The sequence below is a fragment of the Rutidosis leptorrhynchoides genome, chromosome 1 (genome assembly GCF_046630445.1).
Source record: "Rutidosis leptorrhynchoides isolate AG116_Rl617_1_P2 chromosome 1, CSIRO_AGI_Rlap_v1, whole genome shotgun sequence".
NCBI classification, from domain to species: domain Eukaryota; kingdom Viridiplantae; phylum Streptophyta; class Magnoliopsida; order Asterales; family Asteraceae; genus Rutidosis; species Rutidosis leptorrhynchoides.
The window spans coordinates 599,330,672-599,342,305 of NC_092333.1; positions in this window are offsets into that span (position 1 = coordinate 599,330,672).

An 11,634-nucleotide genomic window follows, 5' to 3' on the forward strand; every position below is an offset into this window, starting at 1 on the left:
TTGAAATATGAAATCTTGTGGTCTATTATTATGATTTGATATATATAGGTTAAACCTATAACTCACCAACATTTTTGTTGACGTTTTAAGCATGTTTATTTTCAGGTGATTATTAAGAGCTTCCGCTGTCGCATACTTAAATAAGGACGAGATTTGGAGTCCATGCTTGTATGATATTGTGTAAAAACTGCATTCAAGAAACTTATTTTGTTGTAACATATTTGTATTGTAAACCATTATGTAATGGTCGTGTGTAAACAGGATATTTTAGATTATCATTATTTGATAATCTACGTAAAGCTTTTTAAACCTTTATTGATGAAATAAAGGTTATGGTTTGTTTTAAAATGAATGCAGTCTTTGAAAAACGTCTCATATAGAGGTCAAAACCTCGCAACGAAATCAATTAATATGGAACGTTTTTAATCAATAAGAACGGGACATTTCAGTTGGTATCCGAGCGTTGGTCTTAGAGAATCAGAATTTTGCATTAGTGTGTCTTATCCAGTTTGTTAGGATGCATTAGTGAGTCTGGACTTCGACCGTGTTTACTTGAAAAATGATTGCTTAACAAATTTTGTTGGAAACTATATATTTTTAACATGTGAATATTATGTGATATATTAATCTCTTAACGCGTTTGATATTATGTGATAGATGTCTACCTCTAGAACAAGTCCCATTGACTCACCTAATAATAATGAAGAGTCAAATTTAAATTGGAATGATTCGTGGACTGATTCACAAGTTCCCGAAGAGGAACCGGAAGAAGAGTCGGAACCGGAAGAAGAATCGGAACCGGAAGAAGAATCGGAACCAGATGAAGAAATAGAACCGGTGGGGGAAATAATAAAACGGTTAAGTAAAAGAAAATCCTCAACCAACCGACCAAGGTTAATTATGGTCAATGGTGTTTTCGCCAAGGAAGCAAAATATTGGGAGGATTACCAATTCTCCGATGAATCGGATTCCGACGAGAATTCCGATGATGTTATAGAAATTACCCCAACTGAATTTAAAAAGGCAAAAGAAAATAATAAGGGAAAGGGCATAAAAATAGAGAAATCTAATTCCAACCCCGATGAACTTTATATGTATCGTCAACCCCCGAAGTCCTTAAGTTGTAACAATGACCCGGGAACCTCTAAACCACCAGGTTTTTCTAAACCAATGTGGAAAATTACGGCTAGTATTAGGGGAACATCATATATCCCTAGAAACTTGGCAAAACGAACCAAAACCGAAGAAGAAGAAACAAGCGAGTCGGAATAAGATAGTTGTATTCGTATGGTGTAATATATGTAATATAGTGTGCTTATGCTTTATGATATATGTAAAAATTGCTTGTATTAATAAGTATTTTTTTTATGAATCTAACTCTTGTCTATTTTACAGTATAAAAACACAAAATGGATAGACAACCCAATATTTTAAGAGACCTACCCGGAGACATGATTGATGAAATCTTGTCTAGAGTCGGTCAGAATTCTTCGGCACAACTATTTAAGGCGAGATCAGTTTGTAAGACATTCGAAGAACGTTCCAAGAATGCCTTGGTTTATAAAAGGCTTTCGTTCGAAAGATGGGGGATATCACATTGGGAAATCCATAAGTTACGATGTGTTTACTTTGACGCATATATTGCGGGGAACCCAAATGCTATTTTACGCAATGGGTTAAGAAATTATTTTGACTCAATGTATCCGAATATTGGACTTCGTGATTTAGAAAAAGCGGCTAACATGCAACATAAAGAAGCATTTTATGCTTACGGATTAGTAATGTTCGCTTCTCACCAAAGTGAGAACAAGAACATCGGGCTACAACTATTAAACAAAACATTCCCACAAGTGACGGAGTCGGTAATTGGGGTAAGAAATGAGGTTTTTAGATTGTTACGGGACTGTTGGACATTACGTAACCCTCGTCCCTTTGACGATGTTACAACACGCTGTCTTATCAACGGCCATAACGGTTATGTTCCACAAGACCAGGGATGGGAAGTAATCCTAGTAAAACCAGAATGCATGACTTGTTTCTGGACGTATGAATTACGTGTCTTTATTGCCTTTGCTGAACGACTTGTGTACTAGCTAGAATTATCTTCACAACCATCTTGTATCAAATTTATTGTGTGCTATATTTCATGCTATATGTAAAATAAGCGGTATTGTAAGTTTGTAAAATATTGTGTAAAAGTTTGAACGCGAAATATTATTATAATCAGTTTTTCATATAGAATTGTAGTAGTTGAATTGTATATTAGCTACTAAGTATGAACTTAACGGGTAGGTACTACCCGAATTTAAACTTATAAAACGCTAATATGAAGAAAAAGCTTTTATAAATGAGTTCATATTATGCTACGAAATACTATTAACTACTCTTAATATTCTGTATGATTAACTTGTTCCATTTGACTATTTTGAAGGAAATGGCACCGACTACTCGACACACCGTGAATATGAATGAAGAGAAATTCCGTACTTTTCTAGCTTCAAACATAGCCGCAGTACAGGCTGCGCTACATACCAACAATAACCTTGGATCTAGCAGTACAGGAAATCGTGTAGGATGCACCTACAAAGAATTCACTGCCTGCAAACCTTTGGAATTTGATGGAACCGAAGGACCGATCGGATTGAAACGGTGGACCGAGAAGGTCGAATCGGTGTTTGCCATAAGTAAGTGTACTGAAGGGGACAAAGTGAAGTACGCTACGCATACCTTCACAGGTTCTGCGTTAACATGGTGGAATACCTATCTAGAGCAAGTGGGACAAGACGATGCGTACGCACTACCGTGGTCAGCATTCAAGCACTTGATGAACGAGAAGTACCGTCCCAGAACCGAGGTCAATAAGCTCAAGACAGAACTTAGAGGGTTACGAACCCAAGGATTTGATATTACCACGTACGAAAGACGATTCACAGAATTGTGCCTATTGTGTCCGGGAGCATTCGAAGATGAGGAAGAGAAGATCGACGCGTTTGTGAAAGGATTACCGGAAAGAATCCAAGAAGATATAAGTTCACACGAGTCCGCCTCCATACAACAGGCATGTAGAATGGCTCACAAACTAGTGAACCAGATTGAAGAAAGAATTAAAGAACAGACTGCTGAAGAGGCCAATGTGAAGCAAGTCAAAAGAAAGTGGGAGGAAAACGGTGATAAGAATCATCAATACAACAACAACAGCAATTACAACAATAATCGCAACAATTATCCCAACAATCGCAACATCAATCACAACTACAACAAACGGCCCAACAACAACAACAACAACAGCAACTATAACAATCATCCCAACAACAATAATAACCGCAACAACAACAACAATCAGAAGCAGCTATGCCAAAGGTGTGAAAAGTATCACTCGGGGTTCTGCACCAAATTTTGCAACAAGTGTAAAAGAAATGGTCATAGCGCAGCGAAGTGTGAGGTCTACGGACCAGGGGTTAACAGAACGAAAGGGACAAATGGTGTCGGAACGAGTAATGGCGGAGCAAGTAGTGTCGGAGCAAGTTATGCCAATGTAGTTTGTTATAAATGTGGAAAACCGGGCCACATTATTAGAAATTGCCCGAACCAGGAGAACACGAATGGACAAGGCCGCAGAAGAATTTTCAATATTAATGCGGCAGAGGCACAGGAAGACCCGGAGCTTGTTACGGGTACGTTTCTTATTGACAATAAATCTGCTTACGTTTTATTTGATTCGGGTGCGGATAGAAGCTATATGAGTAGAGATTTTTGTGCTAAATTAAGTTGTCCATTGACGCCTTTGGATAGTAAATTTTTACTCGAATTAGCAAATGGTAAATTAATTTCAGCAGATAATATATGTCGGAATCGAGAAATTAAACTGGTTAGCGAAACATTTAAGATTGATTTGATACCAGTAGAGTTAGGGAGTTTTGATGTGATAATCGGTATGGACTGGTTGAAAGAAGTGAAAGCAGAGATCGTTTGTTACAAAAATGCAATTCGCATTATACGAGAAAAAGGAAAACCCTTAATGGTGTACGGAGAAAAGGGCAACACGAAGCTACATCTTATTAGTAATTTGAAGGCACAAAAACTAATAAGAAAAGGTTGCTATGCTGTTCTAGCACACGTCGAGAAAGTACAAACTGAAGAAAAGAGCATCAATGATGTTCCCATTGCAAAAGAATTTCCTGATGTATTTTCGAAAGAATTACCAGGATTACCCCCACATCGATCCGTTGAATTTCAAATAGATCTTGTACCAGGAGCTGCACCAATAGCTCGTGCTCCTTACAGACTCGCACCCAGCAAGATGAAAGAACTGCAAAGCCAATTACAAGAACTTTTAGAGCGTGGTTTCATTCGACCAAGCACATCACCGTGGGGAGCTCCTGTTTTGTTTGTCAAGAAGAAAGATGGTACATTCAGGTTGTGTATCGACTACCGAGAGTTGAACAAACTTACCATCAAGAACCGCTACCCACTACCGAGAATCGACGACTTATTTGATCAACTACAAGGCTCGTCTGTTTATTCAAAGATTGACTTACGTTCCGGGTATCATCAAATGCGGGTGAAAGAAGATGATATTCCAAAGACTGCTTTCAGAACACGTTACGGTCATTACGAGTTTATGGTCATGCCTTTTGGTTTAACTTATGCACCAGCTGTGTTCATGGACCTTATGAACCGAGTGTGTGGACCATACCTTGACAAGTTTGTCATTGTTTTCATTGATGACATACTTATTTACTCAAAGAATGACCAAGAACACGGTGAACATTTGAGAAAGGTGTTAGAAGTATTGAGGGAGGAAGAATTGTACGCTAAGTTTTCAAAGTGTGCATTTTGGTTGGAAGAAGTTAAATTCCTCGGTCACATACTGAACAAAGAAGGTATTAAGGTGGATCCGGCAAAGATAGAAACTGTTGAAAAGTGGGAAACCCCGAAAACTCCGAAACACATACGCCAGTTTTTAGGACTAGCTGGTTACTACAGAAGGTTCATCCAAGACTTTTCCAGAATAGCAAAACCCTTGACTGCATTAACGCATAAAGGGAAGAAATTTGAATGGAATGATGAACAAGAGAAAGCGTTTCAGTTATTGAAGAAAAAGCTAACTACGGCACCTATATTGTCATTGCCTGAAGGGAATGATGATTTTGTGATTTATTGTGACGCATCAAAGCAAGGTCTCGGTTGTGTATTAATGCAACGAACGAAGGTGATTGCTTATGCGTCTAGACAATTGAAGATTCACGAACAAAATTATACGACGCATGATTTGGAATTAGGCGCGGTTGTTTTTGCATTAAAGACTTGGCGGCACTACTTATATGGGGTCAAAAGTATTATATATACCGACCATAAAAGTCTTCAACACATATTTAATCAGAAACAACTGAATATGAGGCAGCGTAGGTGGATTGAATTATTGAATGATTACGACTTTGAGATTCGTTACCACCCGGGGAAGGCAAATGTGGTAACCGATGCCTTGAGCAGGAAGGACAGAGAACCCATTCGAGTAAAATCTATGAATATAATGATTCATAATAACCTTACTACTCAAATAAAGGAGGCGCAACAATGAGTTTTAAAAGAGGGAAATCTAAAGAATGAAATACCCAAAGGATCGGAGAAGCATCTTAATATTCGGGAAGACGGAACCCGGTATAGGGCTGAAAGGATTTGGGTACCAAAATTTGGAGATATGAGAGAAATGGTACTTAGAGAAGCTCATAAAACCAGATACTCAATACATCCTGGAACGGGGAAGATGTACAAGGATCTCAAGAAACATTTTTGGTGGCCGGGTATGAAAGCCGATGTTGCTAAATACATAGGAGAATGTTTGACGTGTTCTAAGGTCAAAGCTGAGCATCAGAAACCATCAGGTCTACTTCAACAACCCGAAATCCCGGAATGGAAATGGGAAAACATTACCATGGATTTCATCACTAAATTACCAAGGACTGCAAGTGGTTTTGATACTATTTGGGTAATAGTTGACCGTCTCACCAAATCAGCACACTTCCTGCCAATAAGAGAAGATGACAAGATGGAGAAGTTAGCACGACTGTATTTGAAGGAAGTCATCTCCAGACATGGAATACCAATCTCTATTATCTCTGATAGGGATGGCAGATTTATTTCAAGATTCTGGCAGACATTACAGCAAGCATTAGGAACTCGTCTAGACATGAGTACTGCCTATCATCCACAAACTGATGGGCAGAGCGAAAGGACGATACAAACGCTTGAAGACATGCTACGAGCATGTGTTATTGATTTCGAAAACAGTTGGGATCGACATCTACCGTTAGCAGAATTTTCCTACAACAACAGCTACCATTCAAGCATTGAGATGGCGCCGTTTGAAGCACTTTATGGTAGAAAGTGCAGGTCTCCGATTTGTTGGAGTGAAGTGGGGGATAGACAGATTACGGGTCCGGAGATTATACAAGAAACTACCGAGAAGATCATCCAAATTCAACAACGGTTGAAAACCGCCCAAAGTCGACAAAAGAGCTACACTGACATTAAAAGAAAAGATATAGAATTTGAAATTGGAGAGATGGTCATGCTTAAAGTTGCACCTTGGAAAGGCGTTGTTCGATTTGGTAAACGAGGGAAATTAAATCCAAGGTATATTGGACCATTCAAGATTATTGATCGTGTCGGACCAGTAGCTTACCGACTTGAGTTACCTCAACAACTCGCGGCTGTACATAACACTTTCCACGTCTCAAATTTGAAGAAATGTTTTGCTAAAGAAGATCTCACTATTCCGTTAGATGAAATCCAAATCAACGAAAAACTTCAATTCATCGAAGAACCCGTCGAAATAATGGATCGTGAGGTTAAAAGACTTAAGCAAAACAAGATACCAATTGTTAAGGTTCGATGGAATGCTCGTAGAGGACCCGAGTTCACCTGGGAGCGTGAAGATCAGATGAAGAAGAAATACCCGCATCTATTTCCAGAAGATTCGTCAACACCTTCAACAGCTTAAAATTTCGGGACGAAATTTATTTAACGGGTAGGTACTGTAGTGACCCGAACTTTTCCATGTTTATATATATTAATTGAGATTGATATTTACATGATTAAATGTTTCCAACATGTTAAGCAATCAAACTTGTTAAGACTTGATTAATTGAAATATGTTTCATATAGACAATTGACCACCCAAGTTGACCGGTGATTCACGAACGTTAAAACTTGTAAAAACTATACGATGACATATATATGGTTATATATATAGTTAACATGTTTTTATTATAAGTATGTATCTCATTAGGTATTTTAACAACGAGTTATATACATAAAAATGAGACTATTAATTTAAGAAACTCGAAAACGATATATATAACGATTATCGTTATAACAACGTCTTACTAGGTACATATGAATCATATTAAGATATTGATACACTTGGTTAATTATGTTAAATGATAATTAAATATATTATTAAGTGTATTAACAATGAAATACATATGTAAAAATAAGACTACTAACTTAATGATTTCGAAACGAGACATATATGTAACGATTATCGTTGTAACGACATTTAACTGTATATACATCATACTAACATATATTATATATCATAATATCATGATAATATAATAATTTAACATCTCATTTGTTATAATAAACAATGGGTTAACAATATTCAACACGAAAAGTTAACCTAAAGGTTTCAAAACAACATTTACATGTAACGACTAACGATGACTTAACGACTCAGTTAAAATGTATATACATGTAGTGTTTTAATATGTATTCATACACTTTTAAAAGACTTCAAGACACTTATCAAACTACTTCTACTTAACAAAAATGCTTACAATTACATCCTCGTTCAGTTTCATCAACAATTCTACTCGTATGCACCCGTATTCGTACTCGTACAATACACAGCTTTTAGATGTATGTACTATTGGTATATACACTTCAATGATCAGCTCTTAGCAGCCCATGTGAGTCACCTAACACATGTGGGAACCATCATTTGGCAACTAGCATGAAATATCTCATAAAATTACAAAAATATGAGTAATCATTCATGACTTATTTACATGAAAACAAAATTACATATCCTTTATATCTAATCCATACACCAACGACCAAAAACACCTACAAACACTTTCATTCTTCAATTTTCTTCATCTAATTGATCTCTCTCAAGTTCTATCTTCAAGTTCTAAGTGTTCTTCATATATTCTACAAGTTCTAGTTACATAAAAGCAAGAATACTTTCAAGTTTGCTAGCTCACTTCCAATCTTGTAAGGTGATCATCCAACCTCAAGAAATCTTTGTTTCTTACAGTAGGTTATCATTCTAATACAAGGTAATAATCATATTCAAACTTTGGTTGAATTTCTATAACTATAACAATCTTATTTCAAGTGATGATCTTACTTGAACTTGTTTTCGTGTCATGATTCTTCTTCAAGAACTTCGAGCCATCCAAGGATCCGTTGAAGCTAGATCCATTTTTATCTTTTCTAGTAGGTTTATCCAAGGAACTTAAGGTAGTAATGATGTTCATAACATCATTCGATTCATACATATAAAGCTATCTTATTCGAAGTTTTAAACTTGTAATCACTAGAACATAGTTTAGTTAATTCTAAACTTGTTCGCAAACAAAAGTTAATCCTTCTAACTTGACTTTTAAAATCAACTAAACACATGTTCTATATCTATATGATATGCTAACTTAATGATTTAAAACCTGGAAACACGAAAAACATCGTAAAACCGGATTTACGCCGTCGTAGTAACACCGCGGGCTGTTTTGGGTTAGTTAATTAAAAACTATGATAAACTTTGATTTAAAAGTTGTTATTCTGAAAAAATGATTTTTATTATGAACATGAAACTATATCCAAAAATTATGGTTAAACTCAAAGTGGAAGTATGTTTTCTAAAATGGTCATCTAGACGTCGTTCTTTCGACTGAAATGACTACCTTTACAAAAATGACTTGTAACTTATTTTTCCGACTATAAACCTATACTTTTTCTGTTTAGATTCATAAAATAGAGTTCAATATGAAACCATAGCAATTTGATTCACTCAAAACGGATTTAAAATGAAGAAGTTATGGGTAAAACAAGATTGGATAATTTTTCTCATTTTAGCTACGTGAAAATTGGTAACAAATCTATTCCAACCATAACTTAATCAACTTGTATTGTATATTATGTAATCTTGAGATACCATAGACACGTATACAATGTTTCGACCTATCATGTTGACACATCTATATATATTTCAGAACAACCATAGACACTCTATATGTGAATGTTGGAGTTAGCTATACAGGGTTGAGGTTGATTCCAAAATATATATAGTTTGAGTTGTGATCAATACTGAGATACGTATACACTGGGTCGTGGATTGATTCAAGATAATATTTATCGATTTATTTCTGTACATCTAACTGTGGACAACTAGTTGTAGGTTACTAACGAGGACAGCTGACTTAATAAACTTAAAACATCAAAATATATTAAAAGTGTTGTAAATATATTTTGAACATACTTTGATATATATGTATAAATTGTTATAGGTTCGTGAATCAACCAGTGGCCAAGTCTTACTTCCCGACGAAGTAAAAATCTGTGAAAGTGAGTTATAGTCCCACTTTTAAAATCTAATATTTTTGGGATGAGAATACATGCAGGTTTTATAAATGATTTACAAAATAGACACAAGTACGTGAAACTACATTCTATGGTTGAATTATCGAAATCGAATATGCCCCTTTTTATTAAGTCTGGTAATCTAAGAATTAGGGAACAGACACCTTAATTGACGTGAATCCTAAAGATAGATCTATCGGGCCCAACAAGCCCCATCCAAAGTACCGAATGCTTTAGTACTTTGAAATTTATATCATATCCGAAGGGTGTCCCGGAATGATGGGGATATTCTTATATATGCATCTTGTTAATGTCGGTTACCAGGTGTTCACCATATGAATGATTTTTATCTCTATGTATGGGATGTGTATTGAAATATGAAATCTTGTGGTCTATTATTATGATTTGATATATATAGGTTAAACCTATAACTCACCAACATTTTTGTTGACGTTTTAAGCATGTTTATTTTCAGGTGATTATTAAGAGCTTCCGCTGTCGCATACTTAAATAAGGACGAGATTTGGAGTCCATGCTTGTATGATATTGTGTAAAAACTGCATTCAAGAAACTTATTTTGTTGTAACATATTTGTATTGTAAACCATTATGTAATGGTCGTGTGTAAACAGGATATTTTAGATTATCATTATTTGATAATCTACGTAAAGCTTTTTAAACCTTTATTGATGAAATAAAGGTTATGGTTTGTTTTAAAATGAATGCAGTCTTTGAAAAACGTCTCATATAGAGGTCAAAACCTCGCAACGAAATCAATTAATATGGAACGTTTTTAATCAATAAGAACGGGACATTTCACTTTAGTCATTTTGCCTTGTAAACAAGATTCACATACATCAAACGAGCCCAGCTCACTTGATTTCAAAAGTCCATTCTTTTGAAGTGTATGTATTCGGTTCTTGTTTATGTGACCAAGGCGACAATGCCATAAGTAGGAATCACTCAAATCCATTTTGAGTTTCTTGGTGTTTGTATGGTATATTGAGCTATCGTATGATGTGTTATCATGAACCAATTCATAAATACCATTAAAAGGCGAAGCCTTAAAATAGAACACATTATTTAAAGAAACATGGATGTCATCATTAATGAAATTAAGATCAAAACCACATTGTTTCAAGCGGGATACAGAAATAATGTTTCGCGATAAATCGGGTGCATACAAAACATTTTTCAAAATAAGTTCCAAACCACTTGGAAGCTTTAGAATAAAGTCTCCTTGAGCTACTACGTGCACCTTAGCTCCATTTCCCATGTAGAGACTTGACATTCCCGCTTCTTGTTTACTTCTTTTGAACCCCTGCATAGAATTGCAAATGTGAGTTCCACATCCTGTGTCTAATACCCATATATTAGAAGAAGTAATACTAAGCTCAATGTATACCATATATACATTACCTGAGGTTTGCCCTGCATCCCTTTTCTCTTTCAACTCCTTCTGATAGACCGGGCAGTTGCGTTTCCAGTGACCCATCTCACCGCAACCAAAGCACGGATCTTCCTTGGGGTTTGCTTTACCAGCAACCTTTTGCTTCTTGTTGTTGTTGGTTGGGGTAACCATCTTCCCCTTTCCCTTGCCCTTGCCTTGATAGGCGGGTCCTTTCCTCTTAGCCGCCTTCGGCTTAGAAGTGTTATTGCCTTTGGACCCGCCTTCATTGATCATAAACATGGGTGAAGCCCTTTTACCCATGCTCGCTTCGGCCGTCTTAAGCATGGCGTGTAATTCGCCAATGCTCTTATCCCATCCATTCATATTGTAATTCATTACAAATGTGTCAAACCTCTTTGACAAGAAGTTAATGATAAGGTCCGTGGCTAATTTATTAGACACGTTGCAGTTTAGATGGTTCGCTCGATCAATTAGGCTTTTCATCTTGAGGACATAAGATGAAACGGATTGGGAGTCGTCCATCCGACATGCATGAAGCGCTCGAACCATTTCGAAGCGCTCGACACGAGCTTGTTGAAG